Source organism: Falco punctatus (assembly GCF_963210335.1).
Source record: "Falco punctatus genome assembly, chromosome: 5".
NCBI classification, from domain to species: Eukaryota; Metazoa; Chordata; class Aves; order Falconiformes; family Falconidae; genus Falco; species Falco punctatus.
In genome coordinates this window covers 64,469,881-64,491,537 of record NC_137584.1, presented here as the reverse complement: position 1 = coordinate 64,491,537, position 21,657 = coordinate 64,469,881, and the positions used below count along the sequence as shown (strand labels likewise).

The 21,657-nt window shown below is 37.6% G+C and overlaps 2 long non-coding RNA genes across 2 annotated transcripts in view; one reads left to right on the top strand and one right to left on the bottom strand.

Annotated features, from left to right (window-relative positions):
* Positions 1-21,657, top strand: part of LOC308064505 — a 41,228-nt gene that overhangs the window by 11,392 nt on the left and 8,179 nt on the right. Inside the window, exon 1 of the long non-coding RNA XR_013928412.1 lies at positions 1-21,290. This exon is cut by the window's left edge and continues 11,392 nt beyond it. This is a non-coding gene — a long non-coding RNA (uncharacterized lncRNA). The remainder of the gene's footprint in view (positions 21,291-21,657) is intronic.
* The window catches only part of LOC308064504, a 27,849-nt gene that overhangs the window by 1,709 nt on the left and 4,483 nt on the right, over positions 1-21,657 (bottom strand). Inside the window, exon 2 of the long non-coding RNA XR_013928411.1 lies at positions 1-21,657. This exon is cut by the window's left edge and continues 1,709 nt beyond it. This is a non-coding gene — a long non-coding RNA (uncharacterized lncRNA).

Below are 21,657 nucleotides of genomic sequence, written 5' to 3'. Positions count from 1 at the left end.
TATGCTGTTTTAAAACGCCTCCAGGAACAGTTGACAATACCACTTCCCTGGGCAGCCTGTCCCAGTGCTTGACAACATTTTCAGTGAAGAAATTTTTCATCATACCCAATCTAGACCTCCCCTGGCATAACTTGAAGACATTTCTTCTTATTCTATTGCTACTTATCTGGGAGAAGAGACCTACCCCCACCCGTCTACAACCTTTTTCAGGTAGCTGTAGGGAGTGATGAGGTCTCCTATGAGCCTCCTTTTCTCCAGGCCAAACAACCCCACTTGCCCCAGCCGCTCCTCACAAGACTTGTGCTCCAGACCCTTCACCAGCCCTCTTGCCCTTCTGTGGACACAATCCAGCACCTCCATGTCCCTCTTGAAGCGAGGGACCCAAAACTGAACACAGTATCTGACGTGCAGCCTCACCAGCATTGAGTACAGGGGAATGATCACCTCCCTAGTCCTGCTGCCCATACTCTTCTGGATACAAGCCAGGATGCCGTTGGCCTTCTTGTCCACCTGGGCACACTGCTGGCTCATCTTCAGCCAATGGTCAACCAACACCCCAGGTCCTTTCCCACCGTGCAACTTTCCAGGCACTCTTCCCCAAGCCTGTAGCGTTGCATGGGGTTGCTGTGACCCAAGTGCAGGACCCAGCAGTCCTCCTTGTTGAAACTCATACGGTTGGCCTTGGCCCATGATCCAGCCTGTCCAGATGCCTCTGCAGAGCCTTCCTACCCTCAAGAAGACCAGCACTCCCAGCTCAACTTGGTGTCTTCTGTAAACTGACTGAGGGTGCACCCAATCCCCTCATCCAAATCATTGATAAAGATATTCAACAGAACTGGCCCCAGTACTGAGCCCTGGGGAACACCACCTGTGACCGGCCACCAGCTGGATGAACTGCATTCACCACCACTCTTTGGACTTGGCCAGCCAGCCAGCTTTGTACCTCAGCGTAAAGTACACCCATCTAAGCATGAGCAGCCAGTGTCTGCAGGAGAACGCTGTGGGAGATGGTGTCAAAGGCTTTGCTAAGGTCCAGGTAGACAACATCCACAGCCTTTCCCTCATCCACTAGGCAGGTCATTTTGTTGTAGAAGGAGATCAGATTTGTCAAGCAGGACATGCCTTTCATAAAATCATGTTGATTGGGCCTGATCCCTGGGTTGTCCTGCAAAAATGTTAATATGCACAATATATGGCATAATAAATAATAACATTTTTAAAGTCCTCCGAGTACAGTTATGAACAGTAGAAAAATATTTGGAATATTTCTAGACTAATGTGAGGCTAGCAAGAATTTAAGATTAGGTATGTCATATCAATGATAATTTAAATAGGTTTTGGGAGTGTGTTTAAAAGGCAAGTATCAAAGAGGAGGTAAGCTATGGGTTGACATCTGTCAGGGATTAACCTTAGGTTTGATCTTATTTATGTGTAATATTTCAGTGAAAACTGGCACTGATACTTAAATGAAAAGAGCCCCTTACAGGCTGAAAAAATGTATGTATCAGTATTACATTTTTAAATAAGAGCAATAATTTCTTATTGGCAAAAAGAAGTGTTCTATTTTTATCCTAATTTACCTTAAAAGCTTAATTATTGCTTTAAAATGTGTGCTGTGCATCCCCATGTATCTCATCAGAAATACTCAAACTCATTGACAGTGCGGATCACTTATTTACAACTGAAGTGGTAGTTGGTGCTCTTCAGTACCTCCGTATGATTTCAGATGAGCTGGAAACAATATCACCAAAGGAAATAATGATAATGATTCAACAGATTGCATAGATAGGACTGCAGTGCTGAACTGCAGCTGACCTATAGATAAACCCAACTGGTCTACTCAATTTTCTTCTGTCAGAAGAAAATGTAACTAAAAATTACTGATGGATTGAAAACATAGTTCAGTATCAGGACTGTGAATTTTATCACTGTGACACAAAAGGGCCATAGCTGGAACTATAACTGCAAGAACATTGGGGACAAAATAGTACAGTCTATTGATACATTTCAGCATTATTTTTTTCAGCTGGCCTGGTAAATCTTCTGATTTTGCATGTGGCAGTTTGACCAGATGCGATTACATTGCTATACACAATTATGCTTCTGTTATCTTCAAAATTGCAATGAGTTATCATTACATCATTTCTTTTGTAAATCCAATGTAGATATATGCCTATAGATTGTTTATGATCCATGTCATTGTATAGATTTTATGTGATAAAACACAGCCTGGACCTACATAGTTTTCTGCAGAATAATTACCAGTTGGCATACCAGAATGAATGGTGGGAGGCCATCAAACAGCTTATCCAAGCCTTCCACCCATCTGTCCACTTGCCATTTGTGGAAATTTCTGTTTTTATCTTTAATGATTAAATAGTCCTCTATATATCAGATTTTTTGGTTTTCCCAAGCGATGTTTGTATGCAGCATTTAGTGTTCATGTAGTGTTTATTTCCCAGTGTGGTGACCTGTCGAACTTCAACTGGTTGAAATAAAAATAAGAAATAAAATATAAAATACTTCTTTACTACTTCATTTTCTTCTAATTTAAATCTTCATTGCACTGTCCTTGCTAAAAACAATTGTGATTTATATATGTAGGTTCTTTTTTCCTCAAGGGAAAAAACTTGGGTTAAAACATTTTTCAGGGAATCCTGTTTTGTCTGCATTGATAATAATGTGGCTGAAGAATAATAATTTTAATGGTATTTGCAGGTAAATTTTTTTTTAGGACATTTACTTCATCAATGACAGGTAACTCAAGAATTAACCCCTGACAGAAAAATGCATTTGAACTGTTAGATGTGTGGTAATTAAAAACAGAATAACATCTATCAGTGTCTTTCTCAGTATATTTGAAATATATCATTAAATAATTTAAGATTTGTACCTGTATTTACCCTTCTGCAAAAACAGTATGCATATATCCAGTGGATGCTGGAGTTATTTTGAAATCAAGGTTAATTTTTCTGTTGATTTCAGTGTATTAACAATCCTGTGCCTTGGATGTGGCTCTGTGATTTAAAGAGTATCACTGAAATACAACAAGTTGAGACACAATTGCCAGGTGTCTGAAGCAAGCGCGAAACCTCCCCTCCACTCAGCCCACTTTCCTTTTAAATCTGTTTAACAGCAGTATATATATGACGTTCTTTGCTCCACAAGTCAAGCCAGACCAGGTGGAGACCCCCCCAGCTCCCCTGGGGGAGGCTGTCACCTCTGGTCATTGCTGTGGCTCTGAGTGCCCAGCATGCCAGTGCACCTGATCCTGCAACAGGGTGTCCTTTTCACTTCTTTTTCATCTCTTTTGTATGCTTGTGGGCAGTTGGAATGTTTCAATGTTTCTATCCGCCCTTTTTCTCTATTTCCTTGTAATGATTTAGCTTATATTTTCAGGATGCTGAACTAAAGATATTAGACTCCTGACATCTCAGAAAACTAGGCCATAAGACACCATCCATTCTGTTCCCTGTTTCAAGGTAGGATCAGCTAAATCTAAGTCTTTCCTGACAGGTGTCTCTACAATGTGCTTTAAAAAAACGGTAACATATTTGAGTATACACCTGCTTTTAGAAACTGAGCTTTTTGTTTGTTTGTTTTGGGGTGGTTTTGTTTGTTTATTTGTTTGTTTTCCCCAGAAGTATAACTTTAAGTTTATAGGTGCAACAGGTTATTCTTGCCATGGTGGACAAAGGAGATGGTTTATTCCTTTCTAATTTGTACCCTGCTTTGCAATCTCTGATAACAGCCATCCTTTAGTCACCTTAACAACCCTGCTCCTTTCAGTCTTGCATCATAGTTTGCTTCCTAGACTTTGGATGTTTCTTTTTCTCCATACATTCTCTTCCACTTAATCAAATCTTCCTTGAAGTGTGATGCTCCAAACTAGACAATTTATTTCAGAGAAAACCTTCCTGATTCTGCATAAACTGGGCCAAACTTTACGTTGCTGATCACTGTAAACCTCAGACTTTAAGGTACCAACTACTGCTTAGTCAGTGTTTCCCCACTGAATGTGTATGTAGTTGATTAAACTTGTTCTTATTGCATTATTTTTGCTTATATCCATGCAAAAGCATATAATTAGTAGACCAGGCCTCAGCAATAAGAACTATCTGAGAATCCTACTCAAAACCTGGAAGGGTTATTGCAATGACCTGGATTTCTCCATCACCAGCTCCTCCCAGAAAACCATTATTTTATGTCAGCATCTCTGTGGCTTATGAAAGTCTGGCTGAAGTTAAGCTGAAGGTGGGAGGTTGGCAGCTCATATTGCAGCAGCACCAACCAGTGAGCTGTGATGCAAAACACCGGCAAGCCAACGGTACTAAGACATCATCTTCATCTACAGAGCTGTGCTGAAGGTTATCAAAGTATCTGAAGCAAAATACTTGTCACAAGGGTAAAAAAGGACAGCGAAAATTTCACCTGTTTCATTGCTTCTGAGGCCTCAGGAAGTGAGTATTTATGTGGTGAATTTATAGCTTTCCTGAATAGGAAAATATATATGCATACACACGTGACTGCACACTTAAGACGACAGTTATATTGGGCAGAATGCCTACACAGTCTACATAGGATAAAGATGGATTTGACATCATGCAGGCCTGTAAAATTAGCATGAAATGCATAAAATATGTATGCTTTATTTCTAATTATCTTGGTAATTGTAAGCTAATGGGAGCCTATGAAAAGGGGGAAAAAAAACCCCAAACTTTTTTGGTGGGTGAGAAAATAGCATTACTTGGTGAAGTTTTCTGATGCAGTAAGGAGGAAAGAATTTTCACAGATAATTCCTTGGCTGAGATTTCCCAGCTGACTTACAGATAGAAGGTGACATATGCAGCTAGGATTTGCCTGTTAGTTTTAATGTGAAAGTAGAGCTCCTCCCAAATTTCACATGGCAGTGCTGCAAGCTTTTGGGAGTAAGGCGCAGCTCTACTATTGTGGGGAAACATTTTGTCCTGGTAGACTCATATTGACTGTTCACGTTAATTTTTCATTACATCTGACCGATTGTTGGTGATACTGTAATATGCAGTGAAATTAGAATCAAATGCTTAATTTGAGCTATATATTCAAGTTTATAACAGAGACAAGTTACTCATGACTCAGGCATTCTTGATCAAATCAGTAAAACAAAAAGTGGTTTGTCTTTCATTCTGTGAGCAAGCTTTTCTGGGATTTAAAGGTTCTTTGTCTTATCTGACACTTCAACAAGGCGAATCATTTAGTGAATTAAAGAAAGCATGCATTTCCCTTGCAGATTACTTTTAAGTAATGAAGTTAGTGTTTGGGCAAAACAATCAGCTTTACTTAATGGTGCTTTGAAATCAAGTCTCTAAGAAGAAGCTGAGTGATTTCTGCATGACTACATTTCGTGTCATCATCTGGTATGAAAAATGCATTATACTCTCACTTCCTTCCTCTCTAAGCAAACTCAATTTCCAACACCTGTGATCTGAATAAACTGTACACAGACTCCTATAAAAGATTTCAACTGTAAGAAGGTTATGGATTTTTAGAACTGCTTTTTAAAGTCTGATAAACCCAAGTTACCCAGAGGGAGCATGCGAGGCCAGTAAGCTGTAGGAAGGAAGTCTCTCTGTCCATGTAATACAAGTAACATAGTGAGTAGAAATGCTGCCTTGTGAGGCTAGGCAGTGAACCAAAGAGGGAAGGAAAGTGGTCCTAGGCAGGGCTAGCACCTTTCCCCAACTAGAAGAAAGCCCGGTTGGGAAATGTGGTAATAGCTTTGCTGTCATTCTTACCTCAGGCTGGCATAAGCTAAGCAGTCGGCTCCTCCAAGGAGGCACTGGAGTGTGAGAGGGACCTATAGGTCACTCCTCTTAGTCATGAAGAAAAACTGCTTGCTTGGCTTGACCCTGAGCTGCCTGGTGTCTGGGCACTGTGTGGTTCTTGTATTAACTCACCTCTTCTCTCAATTTCTCTCTCTCCTCCTCCACCCCACACCCCCCCACACCCCTTCACAAAACCTTTCCCCAATATATTTCTTTGAGTCGGCACTAAACCACATATCGTTAAGCTTTATGCAAATGTCTCGGCAGAGGCAGGATAAAATGAGTTGCCTCTATGCCTTAAGTAATGCAGCTATACAATTGAAAAGACTAGGTTTTAACTCATTATATGCATCTAATTAGTTAAAAGCTGTCTCATCAACAGCCTGGGAAGCCTGTATGACATGTGTGACATTGCATAAGTATTTCGGCAGCCATCTGCTTTCTCACATGATATCCTCCACTATACTTGTTGCCTGCTTGCTGTGCTGTTCATTACTTTAGGCTTCCTTTAAACAAATAAGATGACAAAGTTTCTGTCACACCAAAAGTAAGAAATAAGAATTCAAAGAGAAATGAAAAAAGGTGAGTTTGCAGTTTGAATGTCTCTCTACAATTTTTAAGGCTCAATATAGAAATCCCTCATACTTGAGACTATATTGAGTCTGTACACCTATTTTCATATAGAAGTTTTTACTTATGCTCACAATAGCAATAAATTGGAATTGTATGTAGTCCCCTTTATTGCATTAAGGATTGGGAACAATATCAAAAATTGAGGAACTCTGACCTCTATTTCTTGTTTGTGGACAGGATCATCCTATTACATAGAATCTTTCAATTGCATACCTACTTTCAGTCAGGTAGATTCTAACTTAATTGTTTTTCTTTGCTAAGTGATTCAGAAAAAAATAATAATGTAAAAACATTATTATAAACTGGAAGATGGCACTAATAACCTCTGCTTCTGTTGAACTTAAGACAGAATTAGGCACAATAGCAAGGAGGCAAAGCAGAAATAAAAGCTAAAGTAGAAAGCAAATCAGTCTCTTGTTCTTAAAAAAATGCATGCATACTTATAAGAATTTTCTAATATATGCTAAATAAATTAGACTTATGAAGGTAAATTCCAGAACTGGATTCCTATCTACACATGTATTCCAACATGGAAATTGAAAATGTCCAAAAAGACAAAAATACTTTTTAAGATGTATGGACTGTGTTTGTGAACCTGTTACGTTGTGTGAGCATTCCCATTACACTTCTTTTGTTACTTCAGTAACTGTCAGACTGCAGTTAACTGATGGTTACTATTTGCTCATGATCAGTCCACCTGGCTTGTATCTATGATTATCTATGATATCTATGATTGCACTGGACTACCTGTCCACATCAAATATTTTATTTTAGATTAGCAGGATATCTTGGTTAAGGGAGCAATTTTGTCTCTTGAATTTATAGTAAAGGACTACCAGCACCTTTCACCATGACTGTAGATAAAATTGCCTAGAAATAATGAGAAGAGAAAAAAGACTATGTTGTGCTAGAGGGACAGTGAGATGCATTGAAGGACGGTAGTAAGAGGCTCAAAATTAATTAATTTGTTCTCTCTTTTCTGTGCAATTTTTTCCTCAGACTAACATGGATGGAGACTATTCCAACAGTTAGGTATGATAATCATGGGTATTTCAAATCTCAGATGTGACATTTTAAGTGTGGCAAAGCTAAATAACCAGGAAATTTTATTTTATTTCTATCAGTAAAGTAGGAGAAATGTCTTAGACTTTCTTTACATAGACCAAATGGACCCCAGAGATCCTGACTATAATACAATCTCAGCTTGGGAGGAAATAAGCTGTACCCGAACTATAGCTCTTAAGGAAGATTTCATTTCCACAGCTTCTTTGCTGCCTGGTTACTTAGTAAACATTTTGTAGGTGGAATTAATTTTACTCAGTAAAATTCTTTAAATCAATTTTATGCAAAATATTCTAGTTTATATACAGCAATGGAAGAATTAGCTGAAGATTTCTTGTTTGATAACTTCTATTGTGTATCTTTTTTTTAAACTATAGCTATCTGGTTACATTTCCCTAGAAAGATCTGGACAAATGGAGTGGCCTGAGCTAACTTTTACTAAGCTATCAATATTGTACATTATATGATCAAGGTTATTGCTTTTCTTAAGATTGGATAATTTAGATATCACACTGCAAAAGTTTTATGGAAAACCTAATGCACTGGTCTTTTCATCATTGTATATTTCTGGCCATCTGGTCACCTCCAACACTTTTTTTTTCTTATTCTTTTTAATCTGTACATTAATTTATGATAACATTATGTATGGATATCTGACTGTTTTGAAAACCTGAAATCATTCTCTTCTGTAAGTGAGGAAAGAATGAATGTCTGTGTTACAGAAAAATAAGCTAAACCTTGAATTATCAGCTGATTAAAATTAACAAGCCCTTAACACTAATCAAAGTGCTGAATGAATTTTGTTAAAAATCCAATTATTTTAATTGTGTATAAATTAGGGGGACCGTGTGAAAGTGCTTGTAGTTATTTTACAAACAAGACTGACATCTGACACTTACTACCATTAAATAGTTTGCCTACTTTCAGATTTGCTTCGTAGTCTCTAATTTTAACATGCATTTCCGACAACCACTGAAATTTTACTTTGTAGAACAGAATTGTTCAATCAATTAAATTACTTAATTAAATTAAACATCTCATTTCAAGAGGGGAAAATGGATGTGGTTTCTGCATTTTTACTACTCTCAGTTGTAATAAATATCTGGGCAGTACCCAGCTCAGGAATATCAGCGAGTTAATTCCAGGACACACTCTATCCATGCTATTGTTATTTCCATTATGAAAATTTGATTTCTTATATATCAGACTTTAATGCTTAGCATTTTTAAAGTCATTTTTTTTTAAGTCTTATTGCTTGCATGCTGTCATTTTGAGGCATTGTACATGGTTAGCTTACTCATTTCACTTCAGGAAGAGTGGTACACCTTTTGCACTTTCCGATCTCCTTCTGTACCTGCCAAGAATTACTCCTGCATACCTTGTAATTCCTCTCCTGCACAGATCCAGTCAAGTTTCACAAACCAAATCTCTTGTGGCCTCAGAATCTCATCATACTCAAAATGGGCATATCTGAAATAACAGTAACCGTATAATATTTACTTCAAATTGTTAAGATATGAATATCTGTGTTAAAAGAACTAGCTTGCTTCAGTTTATGCAACAATCTGGTAGTTGGAACTCATGCTAGAATCAAAAGAGTATGGCGTTTCTATGCTCTCGCTGTGAAGGAATTAAGTGTTTTGAAATAAAAAAGAAAGAGGAGAACCCAGGGGACACTAAATCTGTCAGTCTCACTTTGATAGTCAGCAGGACACCAAGACAACCTGTACAAACACATTTATAACTACTTACAAGATAATGAGGCAACAAATAAATAAATCAATGAACAAACTGACTGACTGACCAACCAGCAAGCACAGATTTGGCAAGCATTTCACGAGATGGGATCCTGATTTAAAATTATCTTGATAAATGGGGACAATAATCAGAAATCAACAGTGAGACAGAGAACAAATAGCAGTTAACAGTATAATGGTGATGAAGAAAGGTAAAACTTGTTCTGTCATGTATTGCTAGAAGTCTGTTAAAAAAGGTGGGGGAGTTGATTAGTCAAGGTGATGCTTAGGAAGTCTCGCTTGGATGCTGCTTCTTGGAAGTGCTACCACTACAGATTGGAGGGGATCTATAGAATAGTGGTGAGAGCTTTGGGAAACTTAATTTACAAGGATAACTGAAGGTATTAGATTTCTAAAAATCTAGGAAATAGAAGACTAAATAATAAGGGGGAATGTAGAAACAGTTTTCCACTGTGTAAAAAGTCCTAATGAAGAGGGTCATAGATGTGTTTCTTCCTTATTAATATAGGAAAAAGAAGTAACTGTCAGCCAGGAAGAGTTAGCTAAGGTGACACTTGTAAGGGTTATGAAACTTGTTTGGAAGCTTATAGAGTTTCCTTTCTAGAAGTGTTGAAAAACAGGTTAAACATCTGTCAGGGATATTTAATATTTATTTCATCTTGTCTGAATGCATCAGGATTTGTTCCTACAAGCCTGACATATCTATGGTCTGCATGTTGCTGAAAATGTTGTCAATTGCATGCTGAGAAAGGTACCAGCACTATAACTCCATCAGGCTTTGGAGCCAGTGATGGGTGACACTGGCCACTACATGAACATCTATCACCTGGTTTATTTCTTTTAAGAATGAGCAGGGCCACGGTTCACCTTTATTGTTCTTGTGTAAAATACCATATGCAGTTTTAAAAGGATGTTCTTTCATTGTATCTTGACCTTATCATGCTGGGAGAGTGATTACCAGGTCTTTTATTCTTAGTGCTTCATATGATTTGTTCCTTTCCAACTCTATCTGAATTGCTCTAATTAAGTAGAATCAAAATATATTTAGACTGAAAGGTCCTGGAGCAGAAGGAAAAGGTAACCTCATCCATCAGATAGATAAAAACATTCCTAGTAAACTGTGAACAGTATCATTAAGTTGAGGTAAGTCTTCATTTGTGTATGAGCTCAGGAAAGGCAAATGCAGATAGTCTTTTCAGAAGCAGATACTTGGATCTTGACAGTGGAGAACACGTCTTGTACATTTTGCCATTGTTCACAGAAGGTTTTGACTATTTATTAGTGGCCATTTTCAAAATCAAGGTTCTAACTCAACAAAACAGATGAGCAAATGCTCCCGTATTTCTACCTGAGATTTCCTCAAAGGAGTCTGTATGTACTTTCAACATATGTGTTGCATGAGGACGTGCACATGCATAATATATATAGTATGTTTTAAGTCTGTTGGATTTACTACCCTGACCAGAGGTACAGATGCAGCAAATCCTGTATGTCTGCGGCTATAGGAACTAATTAGATAAGCACTACTTGGTGGAGAAAACAAATTTGCCTCACTGAAGTATATCACATTTGTTTCCTAGGCGCAGAGCATTAGTACCTCCCATTAGTGATGGAGTTTAGCTATGAAGAAGTTATAGACGCTTTTTTGGTCGTGCCCCATGTATTGATAACAGAGGCAGAGTCAGTGGGTGTGCAAAAGGATATCCTACACAGTTATCTATTGATTAGCATGTCTTATGACTTTTTTTTATGGAGTGATAAATTTGGCCTCTTAGTCCACAACAAATCTGGCCTGTAGGTTATTTACAAGTCACAGCTGGAACAAATCCTCTATTATATAAGTAAGAGCCAAAGACATGAAATCAGGGGATGAGTGAACATCATTTGAAGTTAGTATTCAAAATGTGCAGACAGCCTGAGCGAGCTCACGTCTCTACCTACAGGGAGCATGTTTAAGTTCTGTAGAGGATCTTTACTCAGAAAGGCTTGGTCCTCAAACACATATATAGCCGAAACTAACCAGACAACACTCAGTGAGGTTCTTTGCACAAAGAAACCCACTGATCTTGTAAATAATCTATGTGGAAATGAATGAGAAGGTTAATTTCTCCCCATAGCTAATATACCTACCATGAGTTGCACCACTGAATGGTTTTCTGTTGCAGTATAGTAGGATTATGTTCAGAAGCCTTTGCCTGTGAACACACATAGATCAACATTTCTGCCTATCATAATTAGCAGTTTCCAGCATCCACTGTACTAACTTGTGATCTCCAGCTGTTTGAAAATATGTACATATCATTAGCAAAGCTCTTTCAACTCCCCTGCAGTTTTGAGCTGATTCTTACTCAGTTTCAATCAGAAAGTACCAGATGAGACTTTGTTTTCATTAATTAACATAAATAGGTATATATCTCCCCAAGATGAGAAGACTTTTTCTTGTTTATTTGTCAAATTAAAAACAGTGTTTTGGGGGTATGAGCATAGAATAAGGTTTTTAAAAATAATGAGATAGATGTCCCAGATTGCTGAAGTGTGAGTCTTCTGCACTAAAAACTTGTCATTTCTTCAAACATGCTTGATAGAAGGTGCAGACAGAGATTTAAATGTTTTTCCTTAGCAATTGCAAATGCTCCTGAAATAATTTAATCGGGTAATTCAACAGTGTGCAGCTTTTGAATGATTTTTGGAGAAGACAGAAGCAAATGAAGCTTTCCAGGTTCGTGCTCCAGTGTAGCCTCCATGCTTCAAAGCAGGAAGGCAGAAGGTCTGGCTGAAGTCTAGATTAAACTGCACTGAAGAAAGAAAACTTACATAACCCCAAATGTTGAGTTTTGGATCAGTACGGAGGAGGCTCTTCTTCCTGTCTATAAGTAACGAACAAATATTTGCATTACCCAATTGTCATATAGTTGCTACCTCTGAATATATGTCAAGCCAACCAGCATCTCCCAAGTTGTGATTCTTCTATGGTAGAAATGGAGTTCTAAGAACATAAATAGATAAAGTAGTAAACAAATTCAGCTTCTGCGCTCAGACTGTACTGGGAAGATTCCTATGAATAAGTGGAAGAGAAGGAGACCATTTACTGGAACTGCTATGATAACATGGCATAGCAATAGGGTGGCAAGGTAAAGAATATGGAAGTGGGTAATTGCAAAGTGGGACAGAAGGGAGTAGAAACAAAATAAGAGATAACTACTTACAGTTAGGGACAACATTTATTTAAAGGGTTAGTTTAGGAGACAACTATATAATGTATTTTTTTCCAAGTATTTCACATTCAGCTGAATATCTGTAAGCTTTCATTTCTTTTTTAAGTGGTACTTTTAATACATTTCAACACATCTTTACTTCTAAACTAATTAATTTAGTACTTTAGGCTTGCAATTAAAATTAACAAATAATTTAAAGCTTAGCTTTAACACAGAAGTCTGTTAATATTTCTTTTCATCTGTCCAAATCTTTTTACACAAAGAAAATGGGTATTTTAATTGCTACATTTCATTAAATTTGAATGAGGCTGAGTAAACTACATATTTAAAAATATCACACAAGAAGAATGTGAACATTAAAAATAATATGGTGCTTTCATAGGAGTAATAGGGTTTACACAGATGCTTTAGAAACTCACTCTATGCAATACTTGTACAAAACCAATATATACTAATACCTGCTGTTCCTCTTTCTAACCTACATGCATATTTCATTATTGTTCTTTTCCAGAAATAATGCTGCAACTGCTAAGGTCATTTGTGCTTTTATTAAAAACTTGCATTCATGTCAACATTTTTTTTTAATTTAACCATTTCTAGATCCATTTTGCTATTAACTTTAGCATGTCCGGGTCAGATTTTCCAAATACGATTGCAGCAGAAAAGCTTTTAGCTGAATTGTGAAAGAAAGATAAGTGGTATTCAGTAGTGAAAAAGTTCTTAACATTCAGTCTTCATCACCTTTAGTGAAATTGAGATTTGTACCTAGATATTGCAGACCTTATGCACAGAAGAAAATTCCAGTTGGTGGAAAACATTTTAGTAACGTTATAATGGCAAGATGTAGAGATAAACATCTTGGAGCAAGCAGGCCTCAACATTTCCAGATTCCAAGGATGAGAAGAGGAAATATCACCCACATGATGAAAATCCTTTCGTAAATGAAGAAAAAAGATAGAGAATTTTTTTATACAGATAAGGACTTAACTATGGCATTTTGCTGTATTCAGCATGTGATATGGGAAATTAAATGGATGAAAACATATGTTACCATTTTCTGTTCACTTGTAAATGTTCTCTTTGTGGCAGTGAATATGACAATACTTCTGACAGTCCTTCCCACAGTTTTTCTTCTTTATGGTTTAACTCTTCATGCTTTAAACAATACTTGCAAATAAAAGACCTGAAGGAACCTCCACCTGTGGCCAGAACTGTGGCAATCAAATTAAAAGTGAGAAATAGTGATAAAATTGAAGTGTTATTTGCAGTGCCGATGCCCATCACCATCCAGACAGCAACTGTCCATTACGTGAGAGAAATTTGACTAAAATCCCCAACAGGAACATTAGTTATGGGGTGCTGAAGAAGTTACAGGTCTCCTTTGAAACTCTCACTCTGTCGTAAGTTCAAAAGGACCCCGGGATTTTTTCTGTGTGTCATGACTCAGTGTTGAAGCCTTCTGTCTCCTTGAGTCATAGGTGAGGGAGGTTAGATGAAAATTGCTAGAAAGCCTTGGGAAGCTGTCATGTTAAAAACTTGCAAATTTGTTGAATAAACTAGCTTTTTGCCATGTTTTAAAACCCTACCCTTTAGAATCATGGATTCATAGAATGGGTTGGGTTGGAAGGGACCTTTAAAGCTCATATAGTTCCAACCCCCCTGCCGTGGGCAGGGACACCTTCCACCAGACCAGGTTGCTCACAGCCCCATCCAGCCTGGCCTTGAACACTTCCAGGGATGGGGCATCCACAGCTTCTCTGGGCAACCCGTGCCAGTGCCTCACCACCCTCACAGTGAAGAATTTATTCCTAATAGCTAATCTAAATCTACCCCCTTTCATCTTAAAGCCATTGCCCCTTGTCCTATCACTATGTGCCCTTGTAAAAAGTCCCTCTCCAGTTCTCTTGTAGGCCCCTTTTAGGTACTGGAAGGCTGCTCTAAGGTCCCCCTGGACCCTTTTCCAGGCTGAACAACTCCATCTCTCTCAGCCTGTATACATAGGAGAGGTGCTCCAGCCCTCTGATTGTATTTGTGTTCCTCCTCTGCGCTCACCCCAGCCAGTCCATGTCCTTCTGTTGGGGCCCCCAGAGCTGAACACAGTATTCCAAGTGGGGGTCTCACGAGAGTGGAGCATAGAGGGAGAATCACCTCCCTCGATTTGCTGCTCATGCTTTATTTAAAAAAAACCCAAACAACAACACACCAAACCAATGTCTTTTATATAGCAAGTTTTATAGTAAAGCTTTTTAGAAGTTTTCTTTCTTTAACGCTGCTTTTGAGTGCAAAACCAAACCAGGGGTCAGATCATATTTTAATTAGAGAAGACTCAAATAAGAAGATACACGTCTGATTTTCATTGCAGGTGTGTAATTTAAAGCAATCTTTGGATAATACAAAAGAAACTTTTCTCTTTGAACTTGATAGGTTTTGCTAAATGACTAGATTTCTTCAGGCTGAATTCTGCTCTGAAAAGAAAATTTAATCAACAGTTATGTTGCTTATTGTTACTTAGAAAGGGTTTTCCATTTGCTTTCATCTTCCTTCATTTATGTGAAAAATTAATGAAAAAAATTCATACTCAAAACCAGAATATCGATGGTCGTTTGTTGTATATGAAGCAAAGAAATAAAGCACAGATCTCTTAAAATAAAGCAATACCAGTCACTTTAGAGGAATAGGTGAGGGAAGCAGTTAATACTGAGACTTCAGAGCAGTTAGACACTGTATACCTTACTGTTTTTCTTTTTAATTTATGAAGAGTTGGCTGAAGCAGTTAGCAGTGATGAGTGTGTTGGCAGTTACCTTGTTTAAGTAAGGCATCTCACCTCATGTGAAGTAAATAAAATCTTTCATAAGCATCAACATTATTTGTGTAACTCCAAATTTAAAAGTTTTACCAATTAAGGTACTTAAGCAACTTCAATTCCAGATATGATGTGTGACAACTCTCTCTGTATCTTTTAGTATAACTATTCTTTCCTTTGCCTGAATCTAGAACTATTTCAAGACAATAAGGTTTTTTTTTTTCTGAATATCAAGGAAGAAGTGATAAATTTGGCTCCAAAATGTGTATTTTTGTCTGAACAAGCCCAAGATTTAAGTCCAAATATATTTCAGATATTTACAGGCTTAACTAATTTATATTGACATAGTTCATACTTGGGATGGCTCTTAGGACAAGATGGAGTTCTTCTTTAACTTAATTTAGAAGGGGACAAAAAACCTTTTGGAGATTGTTGTAGTGTAGAGCTATGGATGTAACAATGGTATTATAGCTAAGAGTTGTATTTTTTTCTTTCAGTTTTTGTACATGAACAAAGTAGTCCCCTTGTAATAAATTTCTTCCATAGATAGAACAAGAATCTTAAGGATATTCCAAGAAGGTTTAGTTAGATCACAACAAAAGTTTATACTAGGTCTTCTTTTTTTTACCTGAGTCATTAGTAATATCTCTGGACAGTTATAAAAAAGAAGAGGAGTTAAATAATTTGATTTCATTGCCTGGGGTTTTCTCTTGGAGCTCCCCTCCTCCAGCAGGTTTTGTATCAGAGTTTCTAAAATCCTTCTAGACGTCTCCACATTTAAAAAGATATCTAAGTGAACATCCCTTTCTCCTGTCAGTGGGAGTAACTTGAATGAGAATTGTCACAAGCAAAAGCATATTTCTACAGTGTGTTTAATGATAAAAGAAAATTTGAAGCTGGTAAATGAAATTTTCTGTTTTAATTTCAAGCATTTTTTTCAGATTGTTATGATAAAGAATACATTTCTGCTTGGAGCCCTGGGGCACTGCCTAAACCCATTGCTTGCTGAACATTTCCCATACTTCTTTGATTTGTGGCTGCTGCTTATTGCCTTGGAAACCCAAGAGGAGCTTTTACATTGCTATGGAAACAAATCAATATAAATACATCTACATTTTATTTATAGATCAGGTAGTGCAAAGGCCAAAACACATGCCTGCATGGGTAGAACTTGATATACAGTAGGGTTTTTCTGTTGTTGTCTTTTTTAATTAATAAAAATATTAGGTGATGCTGAAATAAGGGTCTGTTTTGTTTTGATGCAGGGGTTAAAGAGGCCATTCTCACTTTCTGTCCTGTGTTGTTTTAATTCACAGGTTTAGCAGTCAGTTGTTCAGGGATTACGACACTAGTCTAAGATTAACATTGACTTTGGTTTTGTAAGTGCTTTAACTGGTGTTGTACCAAACCTAAATTATATGCTCCTCTAACTTGCAAGAATGTAGTATGTTATGTTTTGCTATAAACATTGGAGCATTACTATCTTAATCTGACAGAAAAAGAGCATTTCAACCTGCATTAAACCACAAGCCCATGTGGTCTTATTCTTTGCTACCATATTACCTTCCTAGAATTGCTACCGAAATAATTTATGCTCGTTTGACTTATAAGAGCCTCACAAAGCCTCTCCTGAGTTTTTAAAACACATTATTCAGACTATAAAGGTCTAATGTCTGGTTAAGTTATGCAAAAAAAGACTATTTTTTTCCTTTATATTTTACTTTTATTGTTTTCTCTGACTGGTCTCTCTATATAACCTAATAAAGAAAATAAACTATCACTGCTATATTCTTCTCTGCACCTTTATACACACCTCTGTAAAACTGCAGAATCCTGCACAAGGACCTGGTTTTGACTTATACAAAATCCACTTTACATTCAAATGGCATTTTGATTTTTCTCAATAGCTTTTTTTTATGGGTGTCCAAGCAGAATTTTGAATGATTGTCAAAAAATACACATGGACCATTTTATCATTTCTATCTGAGGAACCTCAGTGATGTGAAAATACTGAGCTAAAAAACTAATGTATGTCTTTATCATGAATATGTAATCAGGATACATTTTCATTGGTCCTAAATTTACACATACTGAAAGGCTGAAAATATATCGAAGAGTTGAGTGATCATGGGATTCAGATCTGTGGCTCCACTTCAGCCCTTGTATCTACACAGATGTACCCTAGCTCCTTTGTGAAGCTCTACTGACTTGAAGAAACAAAGCTAGCAGTCACTGGGGCATGACATAAGTTTCAAGGTCTGTCCACAGGAATTTAATGACATACACACTACACAGCAGTTTTTGTCTTACTTCAGGCTGAAACTCAATTTCTATTGGCCTCTGGTTTGAACAAGCTGGTGTAAGAGATAACATATAAGGCAGAGACAGAGGTTAATGCCAGCCTGACCTAAGGCAGAATATTTTCTATTCAAACATTTTCCCTATACCAATCTGTTTATGTGTAAACTTGCAGTTTTGGTGGCACTCTATTTTCTGATGGTAGAAAACTGCTCTGTTGAAAATGCTTTGACCCCAATACCATAACTTGTTGCTAAACCGAAGCCTAGAGTGAAAAATGAGAACATGGATGGGTATGGCCATAAGTATTTTATTACAAGGATTATTGTACTTGCCCCTGTAATAGCCAGGAGCAAATACGGGTTGCATCTGGTAGGAATCTGTCAGCTCTCAAAACATTTGAGAAAAGAAGCACATGTTGGCAGTATCCAGATATAGGGTCATTTCAGGAGTAAATAAAGTAACGAATGGTAAAGCAGATGGTGCTTCTTATCCATTAGTTCTGCTAGGGCCCACAAGTCATGGACAAGATGAGTGCATTGTCAATGTACCAGACATACCTGTAGAGAACACTCGTCCCAGAATGTTCACCTATGGAATCAGAGAAGGAATTATCCTTAAATTTTGGGAAACAAGGAACACAAATTCCTAAGAACATTATAGCAGGTCTGAGGAAATGGAATCCACATCAGGAAAGTTCACCGTGAGTTGTTCAGCTTCCCCTGCCTCCGCTTTGAGCTTCCACTCCCGTTTCACATTGTCTAATTGATGTGTTCATTTCACGCTTTCAGAAGCACCAGGCTTTATCACCCATGGAAAGGTGAAGTTGTTTGGCATTTCCAGGATCAAGGTTAAAGCCGGTATAGCCCAGCTGAGTAGAAAAAGATGAAACCATTCCTAGTTTCCCATTCTATTAGCATGTGCTCCATTTCAGAAAAGAAAAAAGTATCTCTGTTGGAGTTGCTGAACTGCTCAGCTGGAGTAGGGCTTCTGCTATTCACTCTGAATGCATACTCTTGGGAATGAGTGTAAGTTTATGCAACTCAAATCTAATTTGAAATCATGACTTAAAGTAATATTAGTCTAATATTTATAATGAGATTCTACTATTTGTTTTTCATGTGTGTTTTCTGTTTTCATAGTTCCCTTAGCTTTTACAGAGGTTTATCCTTTCTCTTCTGTTCTTGCTGCTGGTTGTCAGAGGGAAAGGAAAACAATTACTGAAATTATCCTCAAAAACGATCTATGGTATGAAATGTCATTTATTGGTCACCAACAGACAGGGGCATTTTATTTCCAGTGACCATTGAAACTAAAGCACAACACTCCTGGAAATGTAATAGACATCCTCACAAATACTGAAATTCCTCTAATCAGATAAATTTAATTCAATGATGGTGAGATGCATAATGGTATTGGCTATTATCAGATACACAAAGGGAGATGGAAAGAAGCCAGCAATACTTTTAGGACCTGCCTTTTTTCTGATCCTTGATTGCGTGTAATTCACTTTGATTTTCAGTCTAGCTTAATTTAATTTGTGTTCATTTGCTGTGTAGAGTGGTTAGTTATGTCTCCATTTGGCTTGTTATACTTTTCTTTCTCTGGGTGGTCTTTATTTATTGGATAGTTTGTTCTGTGATCTTCATCTCATTTAGTTGTCTTGAAAAGTGTGATTTGATATTTAGGACTACAAAGTGTTTGATGATCTGTTTTTATTTGTTTTTAACTCATTTCTCCCTATCTAAGGATTAGGAGGTGGCAAAAAATATTCTGCTACTTGCATTTTCCTAGCAAATAGGATATCCTGGCACTGTTAACTTTCCTCGTTTAAGTGGCTAGATACAGTGAAGTTCAATCACTCAGCTTGTAAAAGGTGTTGGTATGAATGAGGAAAAGATGTGATCCTGCATATTGGGTTTGTCTAAAACTTTTGGGTCTTCCCAGGTGGGGTTTTAGTCTGGCCTGATCTTGAGTGTATCCACATATGGAAAGCACATTGATGGATTATTCCTGTGCATTACACATCAGTAAAAATGACCAGAATGTTAAAACTGGTCTACTGCCTAAAGTAGGTTAGAGTATTAGTTTATCTTGCTGGTTGATTTTCTGAAGGCAAGGTACAAATAGTTCCACCTAAAAGTGAAGAGCACAAGTCTTTATCATCACTTTGTGTTAGAGAGGACAAAATGTCAGATGACTGGGCAAATCCATGGAGCCTTCACATCTGATTGCTGTCAAAGAGTTTGAAACATGGCTTTGGCATGTACCCACAGCAATGGTTCCCTGTATCTATTGTGTGGAACGTAGCAATGCAGTGCTAAATGTATTCTTTGTTATGGAAAGAAAATATTTCGCAGACTTCCACCTTTTGGCTTTTTATGCAGTAGAAAGAAAACCCCAAGAAATCAGAACATGAAAAATTTGATGAAAGCCTGACTACCCTGTACTTAGTTATCAAGATATCTGAAATGCAATTTTAGAAGTAGACAGAAAAAAACTGTAAAAAGTGAGCAGATATTTAGAAATTAAAACTGCTGTTGCAGCCAAAAGAACAGATGCTTCTTTCTGAAACAGGACAGACTTTACAGGGGTTATTTGAAAACAGTAATACCGTAACATAATATGCAACCTGAAATGAGTTCATGTAACGTAGAAAACCATACAAGCAATAATACGACAAAATGTCTATATAAGAAAGTCATACCGAAACAATAAAGCATAAAAGAATAACAATATAAAGTTATTTCATTGCATAACTGTACACATTGCATTGATTTTAGTAAAAGTAACAAGATTCAAGAAGGATCTGTGACTTTCAAGATGACACTGGGTCTTTAAATAAAAACATCTTTCACAATCACTTTCTTGTGCCTTGTTTTTTCACAAACTGAAACACTCTGACACTGAATTTTTTGCTTTAGAACCATTGCTTCAGGTCACATACTGTGCCCTAATTGATCCGGCATGGCACAGTAGGGCTCATTTTCAGCACAGCTTGCAGGAGAATTAAACAACTTAGATCACTATTAATAGGAGTCCTGCCCCCTATCTCTGCTCAGTGTATGCTGAAGATTTGCCCCAATGTCAGGACATATTTGCAATACTTACAAAAGCCTTTGAGAAAAAAATCAATGTTTTTTGCAGTCTTGGAGGGCAAAGGTGGGGGCGCGGAGAAGAAAGAAACAATTTTCTATTTGTAAAGGTCACATCTGAGGTATTTTTGAACTCTGTGGTGTTGTAGATAATCAGGTGAGACAATTCTTGTGTCGACTGATGATTCAGCCTGACCCATGTCTGCTTGGGTTATAAGGACTGCGTGTCTGGCATGACATCAATGTATTGTTCTTATTTTTGTACAGAGGGACCTCAGTAAACAACGTTTCTTTCACTGTGAGACAAGCCTTACTCTGTCAAAAGTTAAAGTCTAAAAATCAGCTGTCTTATGGCATGAGTAGTAGATTAGCAATTGAAAAGTATCCTTCAGGAGCTGGTAGGAAGATGCAACCGATACCTAAAACATAACTCATGTTGAGATCATAGGACAGAAGGTACTTCATAAAAGACTGGAGAAAATAGATATATGGGAAAATGAGCAAGAGCATTTATGTGAACAGTGAACAAACAGCCCTTTTGTGGTCTAAGGCAGAAGCACTGAGCATCAGAGACACCCAAAGAATTGCTGATAGTCACTGGAGATGGTATTTTTCACTGTAGGTGAGCTACATGGTATTTTATCTCTATATTCACTTCTTTTGATTGCTATTAAATGAGAAGTAAAGAGCCCAGTAACTCATGTAGCTGTTTTATACTTGTATTTTCACTGGGGGGTGGGTGGGGTGGGTGGTGGGGGGGTGAAGGGGGGGGTGGGAGGGAGCAGTTTTTCATCTCTGGCTCCCCCTCCTCACACACACCCACCTCACCCCCACTCCCATCCCTTATCTTGGGTGTTTGTACATATAGTTGCTATAGCTTGGATGGCATGTTCCTTTCTTTCTTCTCTGATTTGCACCCCGACCTGGACTAGTCAAAAACATGAACCGCCCTCATTGCCAAACCAGTTGCAGCGATTACCCATGCTCTG